The following is a 20,377-nucleotide window of genomic DNA, read 5'->3' on the forward strand; positions in this document are numbered from 1 at the left end:
CTGCATTTGACTATTGCTACTTTAACGTTTTAATTTCTTTTCAAATCAAAAAGTGCACCCATATTTTTTCCCCTTCTCGTCATGTTTTCTTGGGCTGCTAAAAAGTTCCCCTGGGGCTCGATTTATACTCCGAACAATCCGGCAATGGACTTATCGCGACGGGCTAACTTTTGCCGTCTGTTGTGGAAACGCCAAAAAAACGTCTTTTGTTTTGCCGCCTCTCCTGTGTTTTCACCCCCATGGCGCCCAACGCGGAGCGGAGCGAGCGATTGGTTCCCTCAGCGGGGATGTGGTGTGATTATTACACTTTGAGCGGAGGATTTAACCACGGGCCATGTGGGCCAGCGCCTGAGGGAGGCCCCCCATTTTCAATGCGCATGGCAGCGTGTGCTACTTTCTTTTCTCTTCTCTTCTCCCCCACTTTATTGCCTGGCCTTTTATTCCGCCAGGCAGTCCCACTGACATCAGGGGGCTCTTAGAATAACTTGCCCCGGGCCAGCCCGTCCTCGCAAAAGCCGCAAATCAGTCGCCGCCGCCGCTCCGCCTTTCCGCGGGTAGGAAATGGACACCGGGCGCCGTTGTTGACAAGCGGCCCGTTGATTCTATTCACGTCGAAATGAGGGGAAATAATCATAAGTTAGGGCTGCAATGTTGGTTTTGGAGTCAAGTTGGTGGGTTTTTTGGGGGTGAAAATTTTAAAACAATTTCCATTTAGGAAGGGAAATGGTATTATACCAAAAAAAAACATTTGTTTCAAATGGATTGGATATGAATTGCTGTTATTGGTAATAAAAAATGATCGTTATTGTAAAGTAATAAGTTTTCATAGATATTTTTGTCCTTCCAATGGTTTTTTTTTTCATGATATTCTTTATACAATTTCCATATTTTTCGTGCCAGATTATACTGTATAATTTGAATTTTCATATTTTTGGTGCCAAATTATACCTTATAATTATAAGGTATTATAAGGTATAATTTGGCAATGTTTATTTTTTTCATGATTTTGTTTTTCCAATTTTCATATTTTTGCTGCCAAATTATAAGGTATAATTTGGCAATGGCTTTTTTCATGATTTTTTAAATATAATTTTCATATTTTTGGTGACAAATTATACCATATAATTTGGCAATGGATTTTTATTCATGATTCTTTTTTACAATTTTCATATTTTTGGTGATAAATTATACCGTAAAATTTGGCAATGTTTTTTTTAATGTTTTTTTTTTTTTTTTACAATTTTCATATTTTTGGTGCCAATTTATACCATATAATTTGGCAATGTTTTTTTTCATGATTTGTTTTTACAATTTTCATATTTTTGATGCCAAATTATACCTTATAATTTGGCAATGGGTTTTTTAAAATTATTTTTTTACAATTTTCATATTTTTGGTGCCAAATTATACCGTATAATTTGGCAATGGGTTTTTATTTTTTACAATGATCATATTTTTGATTTTTTTTTTAAAATATGAAAATTGTGAAAAAAATAAAAATAAATAATCATGAAAAAAAAAACATTGGAGGGACAAAAACAACTTCATCTACTTAAATATGAAACCTTTTTATTTTACAATAACGGTCATTTTTTATTGCCAATAACAGCAATTTTCCCCAAAATTGTCTATAACTAGTCTATAAATTTGCTGAAATTTCATCACTGGCTGTATTTGCACCGCCAGCCCTCCAAATTCAAACGGATCGGACATCTATCGCCCAACAACAACAACAACGGAGTTCAATTCCTTTCGTGTTTTGACTTCTTTTATTCCGCCGCTGGATGAAGGAGACACGCTTTTTCCTTCATCTTTTTTATATTTATTTATTTTTTGGGGGGTTATTTACTCGGGCGGGCCGACGGCTCCAATTTCGACTTTCCTGGCGAGAAGGGGGCGCTGAAGCAAAGTGATGCAAAAAGGTGAAACGTTCTCGGGAAGATTCCCAACGTCGACCCGCTGGCGTTTTTTTTTTCCTTTTTCGCCGGCGATGCGAGCGCCGTATTCTCTTTCTTTGACGGCGGCGCCCGCGCTAAAAGGCTCTTTTCCGCCCTTCCTCGCTTCCCGACGAATTAAAATTTCAGTGTATGTTTTAGAAAAGGGCGTCAATTCTTAAAGGGGCGCCTTTGCTTTCCGAATTGCCATTTCGCTTGCATAAAGCGCATAAAACATCTTAAAATTTGGCCCTTGAAGAAAAATACGGTGGAAAAATGGCGGAGACGACGCCCCCTACGGTTCAATATTGATGTCGTTTGAACAACGGAGCGAGTCAATGTTTGCGCGGATGACTTTTGACGACTTTTTCTTTGACTTTTAGGGCCTTAATGACGCGTATTTCCATCAAATCAACATTTTTGGCTTCTCAACGCAAATTTGAAGCAGTTTTCAACAGCTTTCTGAACAAGTTGAATCAACGGAAATTATTTTGGAATTTATTTTCGGATTGGAGCTAATGATTCAACTCTTTAAAAAAAATACATTTTGGAAAGAAAAAAAAAAAAAGATCTTCGGAAAACCAGGTCATTTGAACACATCGCGATCAGATGGAGGAGGGGGAGGAGCCAATTCCAAAGCCAGCGTTTGTTGAGGAATGTTTAACGTAGCATCTCATTAGCTTGCACAGGTGTGCTTCTAGTGGAAAGTTAATGAGGTTCACGCATGGCTGCGGGGGGTTCTCGGCATGTCGTGAACCCAACGCCGGCAAAGGGGGGGCCAAAAAAAACACACTTGCGTTAGGGCTACGCGCTAATTATTTTTAACTATGTCAACGTGTTGTAAAAATCTCCATGTGAGGAAGCCCGTGGCCATCCAATAGCAGCTTTGTTTTACTATTTGGCGTCCACGGAAGCCCAAAAAGACCCTCCGGTTGCCCAGAAATGGATTGAAAAATTCATCTTTGAATCGTACGTCGAGTGCTAAGCAACCTCGTCAAGATCATCTGCATTGACGGAGGTCAAAAAGTGACATTGGCATTAAAATATTTTTGAAAAAATCCTTCAAATAAAAAGGAAATGGGGAAAAAGTTGAGGGATTAACCGTAAAAAAATGAGTGTATTTTTACAGCGGCCAACAATGGAGGGATTTTGATTTATTTTGCAAGAAATAGTAGCATCATTTATTCATTTGATGTACCGGTTATCTTCACCAAGGTTCACGGGGGGGGTGCTAGAGCAGGTTAACTATGGGCAGTAAACGGGGACAACTTGATAGCATAGCTAGCGCATTACTTTATAGCATGTTTTTGTAATTAGTTAATAAAGGAATCTTTTTATGTCAATACTCCATATTATTAAAAGCATCTTACACTATAAATGATACTTTAGCCACGCTAATTTTTAAACAGACAACTCAAGTGCTTAATTAATACGTAAGGCCAACTCATATTTTAAATTAACTGTTGTAAACTTGATGAAGTGAGTCAATTGAAATTTCTGAGTAAATCCAACTTAAAATACCATTAGAAAAACTTGCTAGCCAGGTTGTTTAGCATAGATCGGGGGTGTCAGACTCGGGTTGGTTGGTGGGCTGCTTTAACGTCAACTTGATTTCATGTGGGCCGGACCATTTTAGATCAAATATTTAGATTTTTTTTATATAAATGGATTAAAAGAACTGGATTAAAATCCCTGAAAATTCAATTTTTTATAGATCTAAAACAATGTTTATTTTAGCTTTTTAAAAATATTTTTAGATTTTACAAAATGATTTTTGAACTAAAAACACATAAAAAAACGATTAAAAAATTACAATTATTGATTCAAAAGGGGGAAAATCAGGAAATTTAATATACGTCTATACTCGTCATTTTAATTTGACCCTAAAACAGAAAGTCGGCACTCATGATTGACTTTCCCGGGCCACACAAAATCATGCGGCGGGCCAAATTTAGCCCCCGGGCCACCACTTTGACACATGGCATAGATGGCTACAAGTTTTTAACAAAATTTACAATGAATCAATCCACTTAAAATCCTGAGTTGCAACCGTTTTTTATGTGACATTGGCCCCATCGGGGCGACCAAAAGACCGTGACCAAAAGACCGACGACCAAAAGACCGACGACCAAAAGACCGACGACCAAAAGACCGGCGACCAAAAGACCGGCGACCAAAAGACCGGCGACCAAAAGACCGGCGACCAAAAGACCGGCGACCAAAAGACCGGCGACCAAAAGACCGGCGACCAAAAGACCGGCGACCAAAAGACTGCGACCAAAAGACCGGCGACAAAACAAGGTAAAACAAGACGGTCTACGCATGAATAAAAGGCAGCAATGGCCATGAGCAGTTTCACTGAGCTGAAGTGTGAGTGTAGAAGAAGAGTTTGTATGTACATGCGTTGTCCCTTTAAGAAGCGACATCAGTTCAGTCAGTCGGTCTTAACAAGTTCTCCAACAAAATACGATAAAAGTCCGGGAAATTTGAAGCTTTTCTTTAGGCTAATAATGACTGGGGCATTAAGTATGACTAAATAATAATTCGCAATTTGTATTTAGGGAATTTGAGCAAAATTTTTAAATGGTAATTATCAATAACCTTCCGGGCGACCAAAAGACCAGCGACCAAAAGACCGGCGACCAATTGACCGTGTACCCTGTAAAGTACCCTAACAATTTGAAAACCTGTTGCCTCAATATTACCATCAACGCCATCGACGGCGACAGACGTCCAACCCAACTGCAACGGTCATAACACGCCCCCCTCTCCCAATTGGCCGTCTACAGCCATCTTTCCCCACTCGCCGGCAAACTTCAAGCCGACCGTCCCATGTCAACAAGCGTCGTAATTTGCCCTACATGCATCCCATAATAATTCCGACTGTTGTCTCCATTGTCTTGTCAGTCACGCCTGAAGAACACACACTTGAGCGCTTTTTGATCTCACACACACACACACACGTACGAACACACACACACGGGGGCAAGCTTTTTTTTTTCCTTTTCATATTCAAATGAGAACATTAACATTAGCCATCAGGCACGCACGGCGCGGCTCCCTCTCCGTTAGCGCCTCATTTGAATATCTCATATCTGGGAGACGCCACGCCACGCCACTCGCGACGAGGCCTTTCATTTTTCGGGGTCCCCGACGTGGGGGCGACGTGCGCCGGCACCTCCAGCGTCACTTCCCTCCCGTCGGCTAATTTGTCGCGGGACTCGGATGAAGGGGGGGTAACGAGCTGTCAAGGTTGTAATGGCCAGCGTAAACACGGCTAATTAATTAGCGCGCGGGTGAGGAAGGGTCAGCCCCCTGAAACCTGCCGCCTCCCCCTCCTTGCATAATTAGCTCATATGTCGCATATAGAAATAAATATGGCCGTATATTGGGTAAATGGGGGGGTTTCGGGGGGGCACCTGTAACAATGTCAAAGAAGGTGCGTAATAGGAATACAAAAAGGACAGCCATCTTCTATTAGCGGCGTGAAGAAGAAGTGTTGCGCGCTGGGTGGCGTTCCGACACTCAACTATGGCGGCCGCGTGGAAGGACGTCGGAAATGGATTATTATTATTATTTATTTGTTTGTTTTTTTGCAAGCTGTTATGTGAGCGATAAATGAAAAAAATCGGGGTAATGAGGTTGAGAAAAGGAATTTGGTGGCAACTTCATATAGCGCACATGTATCAAAGTGGCGGCCCGGGGCCAAATCTGGCCCGCCGCATCATTTTGTGCGGCCCGGGAAAGTTAATGATGAGTGCCGACTTTCTGTTTTAGGATCAAATTCAAGTTTATAAGGCAAAGGTCACAGAGGTCAAATTTTGTGTGTGTGGTAATTTACTAAGGAATAAGCAGTCAAATTTGCAAAGGGAGATTATAAAAGGGGAAAAGGTCAAAGGTCAAAATTAAACGTAGTATATTTTTAAAGGACAAATGCAATCAAATAGAACTGTTATGCGAATTAATTGTAAATTGTAAAAACAATCCTGTTGTCACTGTTTTGGGGTCATGAGTTGAGAGGTCAAAGGTCAGGGAAAAATAGCTATAATTTATCAAAAATTTAAAAAAAATTTTTTTTTAGATGCTTAAAAAAAAAAGACTGACAATATTGAGTTCAACAACATCTGTGAACAGATTACTGATTCATTTGCCAACCTATCGGTCAACCCCGGCACCCCTATTTTACTTGCCATTGACGGCACCAGACGTCCACAAAATTCTTCCCTTCCCAGTAAAAATTGACTGTCCGCCTGGCGGCCGAATTTGCTCAAGAATTGGACCGTGACACTCAAATTGTATAGAGTCCGCCGCGTGCTAATTACCAGTGACCTCTACCTCATTAACGTGAAGCAGAATAAAGACACGCGGAATGCCAATTGTTCCGCCTGGGGCTACGCGCTACTACCATTTTATTTTTTCATTTCAAGTCATTATTGCCGACTTTTAAAATAGGGGAAAAATCCCCAAGATGGCCGCGAAAAAAAGAAAAAAAAAAGACGTGAGAAGACAGTCAGAGTAATTATCACAATTTTCATGTATTTCAATTGAATTTTGGTCAGAAAAAAATCATATGAGGGCCAAGTGGGTGGGGCTTATGCCACCATATGGCTGACCCAAGTCCTACAGGCGCCCCCGGGGCGAGGGGCGAAGGGACACAATGGCGTCACATATGCTAGCTCCACCTTACAGTTTACATTGTCTTTTATAGCTATGAGAAGTCGTAATTTGTTAAAATTGGACTTTAATGTAAAAAAAAAGAAGATAAACAATGACTATCTTCCCCAAGTTTGTTATTAAAACTCCCTCACAGCTTTGACAAAGTGGAGGTGAAGTCTGCCTAGCAACGAGTGGGGTAACAGAGGCGGGTCCAATTTTACTGTCAAGTCAATTTTCAAGTACATTTAAATAAATAATAAAAAGATTCATACATATGCATCCAAAACTTTCCCCCCACCCACAAAAAAACGAACAAAAATATGACCTTATGATAAATTTACATCAGTTCTGCTTCAATACTTCAACTATGACATTTGACACAAAAACACCGTTTATGCTCCTAAATTGACATATAAAAATAGCGGGGCGAGGGGCGAAGGGACACAATGGCGTCACATATGCTAGCTCCACCTTACAGTTTACATTGTCTTTTATAGCTATGAGAAGTCGTAATTTGTTAAAAACTTTCCCCCACACACAAAAAACGAACAAAAATATGACCATATGATAAATTTACATCAGTTCTTCTACAAAACTTTTGTCACAAAAGCACTGTTTATGCTCCTAAATTAACATTATGAAAATAATCAGTATACCTAATTTTCAAGTAATTTTAAATAAATAATGAAAGATTCATACTTATGCACCCAAAACTTTCCCCCACACACAAAAAACAAACAAAAATATGACCTTATGATAAATTTACATCAGTTCTGCTACAAAACTTTTGTCACAAAAACACTGTTTACGCTCCTAAATTGACATCATAAAAATAATCAGTATACGTGGTGTCATTTTTAATTCTAGGAACTCAACAAGTGACTTTGCCAATGATGTCATAACAGAAAAAAACAATTCACACACTATAATCATAACTATGCGAGTACCAAACAATTGGATACTACCCCCATAAAAAAACAACGCTAACTATGTCACATAAAAGTGGTTAAATTATTTCCCCACACGAAAACAAACGCATCCTCCCAAATAAAAGTCGCTGCTTTTAAAAAACACAATAAATCCGCTCTAATTTTCTAAGTGTGCAGCACCCCCTGTTGGCCACAAACCAATATTACACCTCCATCCTCCAGCTTTTTAATACATTAATTAAGGCTGCAATGACAAACATGAGACTTGCCATCCATAATAGATCGCAATTAAGAAGGCGGGTTTTCTTTATAATTTTTCCCCCATAACTACAAAAAAAAATACCCCAAAAAATTAAATTAGGGGGGTGTTTTTTGGACTCTAGAGCAGTCACACGCGCGCACAGCGAGCAGTCAAGTTGGCCTGTTAGGAATAAAAACACTGCTTCCTTAGGACATACTAATGAATCATGTATTAAAGATAATCATTATTGGTTTATAAGGCGCTGCGTTTTTTTTTTTTTGCCTCACGAGTCCCTGGATGTGCAACAACGGGTAACGTTGTAATTAAACAGGGAAACGCAACGACACCGTCGGGATCCTTTCACGGGCATATTAAATGGATTTACTCCGTATATACATATCTATTTAAATTGGGGGTATCCGTCGACGTTGGGGACGTTTGTGGGAAGAATGCGGGTTGTGAGAAGGAAGATTGGGATGTTTTTAAGGGGAATGGGAAGATTTTGGGGTGGTACACAAATGGACATTTTCAGTGTTAATTATTATTTAATGAAATCAACTTACCTTATAAGAATGCTGTTTGGTTAGTGTCATGTTTTTTGTTGATGTAAATTCCAAAATGGGTTTTTTTCAACTTGGTCTGTCAAGAAAAGAACATAAGTTGGTTATACTTCTTTAAATACACATTTTTTGTGTATTTCAAGTGATATTAACTGAATAGCATTAACATTAACAGCATTGGGGTAATACATAAGGAATAATAATAATTGGATATAAAAATCAAATAAATACAGAATATTTTATATTAAAATATATTGGGAATATTTTATTATAAAAAATGGAAATGGAAAATTAAAATCTATAAGAACGTTAAAAATAAAATTCGAAAAATAGATTATAAATAACAGTTGCCATCTTTTGTCATCTAAAATTACCAATATAACAACTAGCAACCAACTTTATTTTTTTTTTATAATGTAGAAATATTTTTTGAACCAAATGAAGGAAAACAATTCACTTTAGCAGTCCTTACTATTTTTTTAAAATTTATTTTAGGACTATAATTTGACGAACACAAAAAAAACTAAACAAACACCCTAATGTCAAGTAACAATAAACAAATCTAACATTTTTCCACCCACATATATATTTTTGAACTCATACTTTTTGGCACCAACCCACATAAATCCCTTAATATTGCTTATTCCAAATTTTTATTTCAAACATCTACTAGGAAAACAATTCATTTTAGCAGTCCTTACTCATTTTTAAAAATTTATTTTAGGACTATAATTTGACGAACACAAAAAAACTAAACAAGCACCAAGTAACAATAAACAAATCCAACAATTTTCCACCAGCATTAATATTTTTTAATTCATATTTTTTGGCACCAACTCACTTAAATATAGCTTATTCCAACTTTTTTTTTCAAAACATCTACTATGGCAGCCATTGATTAAAAAAAAAAAGTTACTTCCCCAACCTACTCTAGTTATAAAGTTTCCCCCCCCAAAAAATCACCGCAAATTTGGCAAAAAAACCCCGAATTATCATCATGTCCTCTGGAGCAAAGTTGTAATTTTTGTGTCGTGACCTAGCAAAGCGAAAAATCCTTCCGCCCGCCGTGCCAAAACACAAAGACGAGCAACCCTGGCACGCCGACACGTGATTAGCCTCATTAAGACGCGGCGCGAAGCCGGCAAAAAAAAAAAAAAGGACGCAAATCAACGTGAAGTTCAACAGGTGCGAGCTTTTCGCCACACGCGGCTTCACCTTTCATCCGGCGGCGTACGTGTAGCCTAAATGGAATAATTCATGACGCCGTCATTAAAAAAATGAACCCCTTTTTTCCCCCCCGCATTTCCAGACGATCCGCAACGGGCATTGTGAAGTTCTCCGAAGCTACGTGGAAAGATCGCCGCCCCCGCTTGGCGTTTCGGGAGGAAGCGGGCCTTTCATCGCGTGCGCCGTCGTTAGCGCGGACGGAGGCGGCGGCGGCCGGGGTCGCGGCGCTGTTCTACCTCCGACGTCGTTGCTACCCGAGAGCGGGAATACAACTTAAATCGTTCGACCGTCAGTACCATTTATAAACATAAAGATTGAGCAGCAAGCAGGACTCAAATATTGAACGTCGCACAAAGTTTGCAAATCAATTGAATGATGCCATACAGTGCTACCACATCATTTATGATGAAAAAAAGAAGAAAACTGTGCAATCGTCGTTAGATCGCTTCTTTTGGCCAGTTTCTAATACATAAATCTCTCTCTCTCTCTATACAGTACTGTACATATTCTCTCCATTTTATTAAATGTTTTTTTCAGTACAAACCAATGCGTGTTACTTATACAAGCCTTAAACATACAAATGCACTTATATAAACCTTCAATATACTTATATAGGCCTTAAATATAAATTATTATACAAAATATAGCACTGAATCAACTTACAAACAAATTCAACTTATGAACAATCGCTCGGAGCCTAACTCGTTCGTAAGTAGGGGAGCGTCTGTACTCGCTTTTCCCGAGCGGAAACCACGTAAAATTTAGTAGTCAGAATTATTGTATAGCTTGCGAGCCAGATATGGCTTTTTTTGCTGTTGTTTTATTTTTGTTTTTATTTTTTTCTCCTCATCCTCATCCTCATCATCCTCAACAATGAAATATTGCATTTGTATTTCTCCTCGGTGACATACAGCAAAACACTTAACAACCTTTTTATTTATTTTTGCCTGTCTTTGTACCCCCACGAAAAAAAAAATAAAAAAAATAAAAAATCCCTCGCAGGGCCGTGTCTCCAGCAAAGTGCAAGCCTTGCAACTACTTGAGAAAATGTTCCTTTAAATAGAGAGCACCCCCGCCACTCCCACCCACCGTCCCCCGCAAGACAAATGCCCCCCCAGCCATTATTAGACACAAACGACAACGCAATTAAGAGCTGCGAGTCCAAAAACAACTGAGTACGCACAAAAAAAAGTGTTTTTATTTGCGTTAACTCAGTGTGCCTTACAGGTAAGTTTGAATTTCATTTGGAGGGCGCCGCCGATTCATTAACATATGAAGGAAAAAAAATGGCAAATCTAAATTACAAAGGAAATGCGAATAGTGTATTCACCCCTTGAGCATTAAAAATGGATTTCATTTTCACCCACTGCAATAAAAAGCTTGGTGGAATTGGACGTCTTTGGACGTCCAAAATAAGCCCCCGCTTTAGTGGTGAATCCATATATAATCGGCAAGCTATTTATTGATTATGATAGCTAGGAAAATGCTAATGATGACGAAAAGGTATTTTATGTTTATATATATTTTATCCCGTTATTTTGTGAAATATTTTCTATCTAAAAAAGGAAATCCATGCTTCTCCTATTTTTTTTACTTTGAAAAACCAAAATCACAAATTATACTTTTTAAAAATACATATATATTTTATATATTTGAAGTAAGCATACCAAAAGAGCAAAACAGTAAGCGCTTTGATAATTATTTTTAAATGTTAAAATACATTATTTTATAATTAAAAAACACATTATTTTATAATTAAAAATACATTATTTTATAATAAAAAAACACATTATTTTATAATTTAAAACATTATTTTATCATTTAAAAATACATTATTTTATAATTTAAAAATACATTATTTTATAATTAAAAAATACATTTTTAATGTATTAAAAATACATTATATTTTAATTAAAAAATACATCATACATATTAGATAATGACAACTTATCTGGATATGTATATTGTTGAATATTTTGCTATTTTAAAATTCTGATCAATTTATTAAAATATTTAAAATCCAAAACAAAAAGTAAACAAAGAAGCTAAAACTGTTTCAATGCTAATTTATCTGAATTTTAATACGCTTGACAATAAACAATTAATTTTATAACCTAATTTTTCTTTAATCCAAAAAAATAAACGTATTATGAGCTATTTTCTTTGGAAAAAAAAAATCATACATTCAATAATATTTAGAGTCCAACATTTCTCAGTGGGCACTTTTTTAGTCAAAACGATAAAAACCCAGAATAATAAAAGAGTAAAGAATTCCGTAAATCGGTGCACGAGTCGCCGAATTGCAAAAAAAAATAAAAAATAAAATGTTAAATGGCCAATAAAAAACCAATAGTTTTTGGCAGCCCGTTGCAAATAATTTTCCTGGAGAAAAGCCAATATTGCTTTGATAAATTTTGACAAACTGTCACTAAATGATTCATGGGAATTTTGCCTTCTTACAAATGGTCTCCCGATGAGGACGTGGTTTGTCGTCACGCGTTGGTACCACCGAGTCGGCGGAGGGGCGGCGGCCCCGCAGAGGGCCCCTCCCACTCGGCGTCGTGCGTCTCCAGTCAAACGCAATTTCACATTGATGAATAATTGAAAAAGTTGGATAACTAGGTTGGCGTCACTCACATTTATGTATCTGTGTCACGGCGGATTCGCCATCGCAACGTCAAAACTTATTAAAAATATGGAATCTTGGAGATCATTTCATTTCTGACAGGAAATTTAGAAAATTTGCAAAAAGTCACACTATACGCAATTAAGGTGTTTGGACACTTTACTTACTATGTACGGAGGGTTAGCCATTAATATTAATATTTCATCAAATTATTACAGCAAATTGTAGGATTTTTTTTTAAACGGGAATGCAAACATGATCAAAAATGTTAGTAATTTTTTTTAAATGATTATTGTTTTGATAAGACATTTCCCCTGGACAGAACTTTTTTGGTTACCTTAATTTATTGGTATTATTATTTATTTTTTTACTGGGTACATTTTCCACAACTTTGACAGACAATCCATGCAAAATATTGATTAATATGAAAATTTCAGGCTATTTAAATTTAAGCGATTTTGCACAGAATGCCGTTAAAACCATTCTCATATATTTTAAACCAAATTTTCAAATAATTTATATACACCACTAAAAAAATCTCAAAAGTTACCCTCTCAAATTATGTTCAAAATCTTACTAAAATCTCAACCCTTGCTTTGCAAAAAAGTCAGATTTTTGTCCAAAAACAACTTTTGCTGCAAAATAAATACCTGAACACATTTTTTTTGAACGAGGGACTATTTCCCAATCACCTTCTTGCGAGCATGCGAATGCTATGCTAGCTAGCATCACACTCTCGCGCACGAAATATTTCACCACCCTTGTTTTTGTCCAAAAATCTTGAACCCAATCTCGCAAGAATCTAATCTGAAGACATTTTTTTAACGAGTGTCCATTTCCTAATCACCTTCTTGCGTGCATGCTAATGTTATGCTAGCTAGCGGAACACTCTCGACCACCAAATATTTCCAAATATTTCACCACTCTCGCTTGTTTTTGTCCAAAAATCTTGACCCCAATCTCGATTTAATCTAATCTGTAAACATTTTTTTTTTACGAGGGGCTATTTCCCAATCACCTTCTAGCATGCATGCTAATGTTATGCTAGCTAGCGGAACACTATTGACCACCAAATATTTCCAAATATTTCACCACCTTCGCTTGTTTTTATCCAAAAAATCTTGCGAGACCAATCCCGATGTAATCTAATCTAGCGGCGTTTCTCCTCATTAGCGAGCCGGCTCCCCGCCGCTAATCGGCCTCCCGGAGACCTCTCCGGCACCACCGTCTGTCGCTTTTATCAAAGTCGCACCCGCGGAGGGCGGACGGCGAACGTTCGGAACGCAACGTTACGTTCGCGGCGCATGAAAGGGTGATTTCGCGGCGATCCCCGCGTGCAACAAAAACATCAAAAGCAGCGTGCGGGAAGCGGCGGGGAAATACGAGAAAGGCTGTGAAATATTTAGTGGGACAGCCCCATCGGGGGTCAAGAGCGGAACACGGCTAGCGTAGCATTAGCATACGGGCGAGAAAAATCCCTCATATAAAGGGATTGGGAACATTTCCCTAACGCTTACCGGATTTACTCGCATATGAGCCACTTTTGTCGGACAAAAAAATGACTGAATCGAGGGTACGGCTTATATGCGCATAAAAACACGACATGCACGAAACTGCAAGTTGACACCGCCATGGCACGATGACGTCATGACGCAAGCGAATGCGAATGAGGTCGGGCGCTGCCGTCTACATTTTAACATTGTAGCCTTGATTTTGAAATCTTATATATAAATGGATTAAAAGAACTGGATTAAAAGCCCTGAATATTCCGTTTTTTATAGATCTAAAACAATGTTTATTTTAGCTTTTTTTATATATTTTTAGATTTTACAAAATGATTTTTGAACTAAAAACACAGGAAAAAATGGATTAAAAAATGACAATGATTGATTTAAAAGGGGGAAAATCAGGAAAATTAATATACATCTATACTCTTCATTTGAATTTGATCCTAAAACAGAAAGTCGGCACTCATCATTTACTTTCCCGGGCCGCACAAAATGATGCGGCGGGCCAGATTTGGCCCCCGGGCCGCCACATTGACACCTGTGCTATACTACTACAATGAAAATAAAAGCATCCAATTCAATAATTCACCAACACAACATCCAGGGTGGGCTTGTATGCGTGTAAATACGGTAAATCCACTTTTACCAAAGTTCTCCCGGTCTTTTTTTTTTAGGGAACAATACCGTCGTAAGACTTATAAAGAAATTTGGGTGTGTCACGCCCCGGTGTGGAGGCGCTTTCTCCCCCGTTAGAGAAGAAAGAAAAGCAGGGAAGATCTGAAAGCTTTTTTTTTTTGTTTTTCCGGGCAAATTTACATCTTTCCCCCTTCATTTCTCCTGCGCGGGAGAATCGTAATGAAGGCCGGAGCGCGGGATATCTACGGGGATGCCAGAGGAACTGGAGACGGGAGACGGGAGACGGGAGACGGGAGAGACGGCAGAGGAAAGGATGGATGCGGCAGGCAGGCAGGCAGGCCAGAAATTTCCATAAAAAGTACAATGGGCTTGGAATTTTAAAAGTGAATGTTTAAGCAGGCTTTGATTGGCGCCGGGATCAAACCCGAGACGTCTCCTTCCCAGAATAATGATTTTTCCGCCCTTAATTTTCGCCGTACAGGTAGAAAAAGAGAAAGGAGAGATAAACCCAGTGGTATTGTCGTCCCAAAACACACACAAACCCACACACACTTTCTTCTGCTTCCTTTTCGTGCGGCCAAAAAGAATGACAAATGGAGACGTGATATTTTTGGGGTAGTAAGAAATGATCTATATGCCTTCATTAAGAGGATGAATTGCGTTAAAGTGGCCGTTAAAATTTTTACATATATTTTGTTTTGATGTTGACTGTACAATCCATTTTGCAACAATTAAAACATACGATTGTTTTATTACTCTTTGGGTTTAATTTACGTTTCAAAATGTATCAGTCTCGTCTGTTTTTTAGTATAATGATTTTCTAAATGTGTATGTAGTCTAATAATTATAATTTCAACCTGTTATAAGGTGTTACGAATATTTTTTTCCATTTAACTAAACATAGCGTTCCAATATTTTTGGTTCTACTCTGTTAGGGTTCATTTAAAATTTGAGCTACCATCTTTGCATTTATGATATTTTTAAAATATTTTTATTTACCAAGAATTTTAAAATACACCTTTTTTACTTCTAGTTACTATTTTGAAGTACTTTTAAAAATAGGATTTCTTTTGCTGTGCAGTTTCATTTATTCAAGGGCGAAAAATAAAATAAACAAAATGTGTTGCCTATTTTTTTTAATTTTTCACCTAAAAAATATATTTAAAAAAAATATTTAATGGCAGAAAATTCATTTATTCACTTAAATAAGTTTTTGACCCCATATATTCATTTTCTTATTTAAATGACTAATTTTAAACAAAATAAATTTGTCATTATTAAATATTTGATATTCATTTGTTACTGCGATTTAAAAACATACTGATAGGAATACAAAAAAAAAAAAAAACTTAACTGGATAGTCCCCCATTTGACCGCCACAGATCACTGCCAGCCCTCCCACCCCGAATAAATTGGGCGCAAATAAATACATGTAAAAAAAAAACTAACTGTTTAATGTACCTTAGCTACGCATCTTTACATTTTTTCCCCTTTCCAAATGCATTTTTGTCTGCAAGCTATTCCTCTTTCGCCATTTTTCTGACCAATTATTTTCAGACGGATGCAGAATGACTTCAAGCATCAGCTTTCTCTTTTTCTCCTTTTTTTTTTTTTTTCATTTTCTCCCTGCCTCCCGCCTAAGGTAAGAGGAACACGGCCGCGGGCTACGGCACCCCCCCGGGGGACATCCCCGTATTTTTGCCCCCCCCTCCCAATTTTTTTTTTACGTTGAAACTGACATCTCTAATCTATGACTTGTGCCAAGTCAAAGTTTGAAAAACAGACGCTTCCCCGAGCTCGTGTGTTTAGCATTTTATGAATTTGAAATATTGACTTTGGAGGGTAAATAATCAGCGAGCCAGGGACCCAAACGCGCTTTTTTGATTTATTCGGCGAAGGAAAATCAATACTGGATGGAAACTATTATATACCATCATTGTCAATTCATAAATTACCAAGGATTTTTTTCTAAACCTTTGTAAGACGAGCAACTTTTTTGGGTCATTTTTATTTTATTTAATGTTTGTTTGTTTTTTTACCACATCCCAAGATATCCTCATTATAGTATTTTTGGGTTATGTGACACACAATTTTAATATTCCACATCTAGGACTGTCAATGAGTTAAAAAAACAGGAATATCATTTAATAAAAATAAATAAAAAAACAATGCCATTTGGATTAAATATTTGAAAATATATGGAATAAAACTGAAACTTTTGACCATTAAAAATAGTAAAAAACAAGTAATATAGATGTATAGATTTATTTATTTTCATTATTTTAAAGTATTGTTTTTTAACGATGGTATTTGGATTTAATATTTGAAAAAATATGGAATAAAACAGACGATTTGGGCCATTAAAAATAATAAAAAAATACATAATATAGATGTATAGATTTATTTATTTTCATTATTTTAAAACATTATCTTTTTAACGATGCAATTTGGATTTAATATTTGAAAAAATATTGCATAAAACAGAACATTTTGGCCATTAAAAATAATAAAAACTACGTAATATAAATGTATAGATTTGTTTATTTTCATTATTTTAAAGCATTATTTTTTTAACGATAATAAAAAAAAATATTTTTTATAGCAATTTCTACAGTTTTGGTCATGTGATTGAAAATTGGAGGATTGGAATCGGGTGAAAAACAAAGATCGTGTTTTTAAAATGTATACATGCATTTAAAAAAATAATAATATTAACTCTGACAGCATTAGACGTTTAATTCAGTTAAACTGGGGGGGCTGGCATGTTTTAATTTTAGTTTCAATAGTGTGAAAATATACTTTGCAGAACAAACTAAATAAGACAAGCATAAGGCTTATACTTGAGAGATTTTGACAGACATTTCCTACTGATAATTGACTTACTGTATAGCATTTGGATCACTTCTTGTCATTTGGATCACTTCTTGTTGATTTTGGGATTATTCTGGGTTACGTCTGGTGGATTTTTAGCATCAAAACCTGGAAACAAAGTCATAAAAAGTGTGTTAGATAGCATCCATCCCATCATACTAGTACAACAACAACACATCCTGGGAGAATCTGGACTCGCTCGCAGTCAATCAGTTAAATGAGTGCCTAATAAATAGTTAAGATGATGCTTTGGGGGGGAAAAAAAAGAAAGAAAGAAAGAAAAAACCCTTGCGGGTCGCCTGCAGAAATGTAACGTGGCGGCCCCAACGCAAGGTCACCGGCGTCCAAGGCTGTCACGTTCACTTAGCGTCGCCGCTAACTCGAGCGCCGAGGCGGCGTTCCCACGAGAGTAAATAAAAATTAAATTGTACGGATGAAGATGAAAATGACGAACGGTGTCAAAGTCACAAAAGGCGGATGTTTGTGTTCGTGGTTATTGTTAAAGCATATCAAAATGGCTTTGTAAATAGTCATGGTAGAATTAATCATTCATATTTTGGGCGGGTAGAAAGTTGTCATAAGTATTGTCATGTTTATTTAAAAAAAAGGCCAAAATGTTTATGTTAAAATAGTTTTTAAAAAAGGTAATATAGTCATACCTCTACTTACGAATTGTAGCCATGCGTTTCAACACGGGTAGATTTTGTATATATACTCATTTTTGTGATATTAATAAATAATTTTATGATTATTTTCTCTCATTTCCGTGTATTTCTCACATCTTTCTAACAAAATTGGGACATGTTGACCAATTTTAAAGGTTTTAGTTGGTAGTTGTGTGAGAACTGTGGAACGAATTAGAGAATTTACATATAAAGTACTGATCTGCTTACAAAATGTTCAAGTTACGAAAAAAGTTCTGGAACCAATTAATTTTGTAAGTAGAGGTATGACTGTAATATACATTAAAACCATAGAAAAGATATAATAGAATAATTTTCAAATGTGATAATATATATTGAAATCAAAGAAAGGAAATAACAGAATAATTTTAAAAATGTACAATGTGTCAAATAAAAATCAGCACATTTATTTGTCTTTCCCATTTAAAAAAACAACAGTAAAAAAAAAACAAATGGAATAAAAGATCATTCTGACTATTGAAATTTTACCCACAAATATCAGTAATGTGGATCGAACAATGACGTAAAAGAGCTTATGACTCAATGGAAAAAAAGCATGTAGACTCGTTGTGTTTATCGTGTGATGCGAAATGGAAAAAGGGGAAAATGGGTTTTGAAAAACATTAGCTTTTAATGTCCAAAAACTAGTTTGGCCTTGATGGTAAGCACAACAGGAAGGTCACTTTTGGGGGAAAAAATAACGGCCCAACATTTTGGATCACAAAATGACAAAAGCCAAAATAAATTTTAAAAAAAATGTTTTTTCGACATGGGAGACTTTGGCTTTGTGGACACATTAGCGGTGTGTACGCGAGCCGCTAACAACCACAGAGCTAAATCAATACGGAGCTACTCGGCCGATCCCAACGAGCCGGTGTCACGGCACCCCTCACCCGCCGCTGCTAATTACTCCCAGCTCTTGACTTGATTTTTCCTCGACTAAATAAATAAACGATCCTCATGAAAGAGTCATCATCGTTACGACGACACGCTCCAAACAACAAAACACGGCAGACTACATTTTTGCTTCAGATCTGAAATTCTGCGCAAGAGCAAACCAAAAACGTTAGCATTCTACCAAGAACACATTTCAATTTAGGCAAATTTACGGTTGATTGACAGAAAACTCCAAATTATATTATTTGCCACACGTATAGTAAGTCAAATGATGTACTTCCGTCTTCCCGGATTACAGAATTTGTCATACAACGGCGCGATTGCGACCCGTGAACTGTTCCCTGACGTTTTTGGCGCTACGTCGATAGCCCGCGGGGCAACGAGAGCAGCGCTAATTTTTTTTTCGTCCGTCGCTCGACGAGGCGCCGTCACCCCTCCCGTCAGGCCTTGACCGATAAAGCTGGATCCGGTGCCAATCTCGCTCCGCTGGCTGTTCCTGGACTGGGTTCCGCCTCTAATTAGCTCTTCGGAGATTTCTCGGCGTAGAGGCGGGGGTCGTGGCAGGGGCGCTAAGGCAGGGAAGAGGAACGGATGCGAGGGGGGGGTGGATGTAACTGGACGGGGCGACTGCGATGACAGGCCGCTCGGTGATGGCTGGCTTGGCAACGAAAGGTCTGAATAGGATGCCTGGCATCAAGTGTGGTTGGATGGAGGGATGGATACAGTAATCCCTCGAATATCGCGGTCAATGTAAACATGGATAAACGAAAAACCGTGACGTAAGATCAGCCCCTTCATAACTACCACAATACATGTTTTCGCACCTATCCAGAAATACAAGTACAAAGTGTATATTTCTTAAATACAAGAAGTCAAATTCTGTAATGAGGAAAGACGGAAGTAGATAATTTGACTTACTAGACATGTGGCAAATAATATAATTTGGAGCTTTCTGTCAATCAACCTGTTTAGAACCAAAAGACAATTGTTGCGCGATTAAAAAAATTCTCTTTTGAAAAATGGGTGTTTAACAAATAAAAGATTGAGTTTACACATTTAGAGATGAAGAAATTGCATTTAAAAAATTCTCTTGAAAAATGGGTTTTTAACAAATAAAAGATTGCGTTTACACACTTAGAGAAGATGAAGAAATTGCATTAAAAAATTCTCTTTTGAAAAATGGGTGCTTAACAAATAAAAGATTGAGTTTACACACTTGGAGAAAGTGAAAACGTCTAATAGGATGCGACAGAATGTTTCTGGCCACCATAAAAAAATTCAACTCTCTACGTTGCACGGTTTGGACAAACGTAGCGACACAATCTTAACATACACACACACACACCCATACATACATAGATGCATAGATTACAGCTATAAGCATGTCAAATATCTAAATATAACGTATATATTTCAAAATCTAACTACTTAAAATACTGTAATCACAGTGAAAATAGTTCCTCTGCTTCGAATAAATAAATAAAAAAACAAGAAAATGGGAGTTTTAGTCTAAGTCCTTTGTCTTCTTGTGGCCATGGGGGGGACAGTTGGTTAAATGTCTGTTAGATAGGATGCGATATTTTTCAATTTATGTGTCAAGACTGAAAAC

At 37.2% G+C, this 20,377-nt stretch overlaps 1 protein-coding gene across 11 annotated transcripts in view; it reads right to left on the reverse strand.

Moving 5' to 3' along the window:
• LOC144077528 (uncharacterized) overlaps window positions 1-20,377 on the reverse strand; it is a 178,492-nt gene that overhangs the window by 129,117 nt on the left and 28,998 nt on the right. For all 11 annotated transcript variants that reach the window (XR_013301033.1, XR_013301035.1, XR_013301034.1 and 8 more), the window contains 2 exons: window positions 17,201-17,296; window positions 8,324-8,399 (listed from right to left, as the gene is read on the reverse strand). The gene's annotated coding sequence lies outside the window, so the exon portion shown is untranslated. The remainder of the gene's footprint in view (window positions 1-8,323; window positions 8,400-17,200; window positions 17,297-20,377) is intronic.

Source organism: Stigmatopora argus, chromosome 7 (genome assembly GCF_051989625.1).
Source record: "Stigmatopora argus isolate UIUO_Sarg chromosome 7, RoL_Sarg_1.0, whole genome shotgun sequence".
Classification (NCBI taxonomy): Eukaryota; Metazoa; Chordata; class Actinopteri; order Syngnathiformes; family Syngnathidae; genus Stigmatopora; species Stigmatopora argus.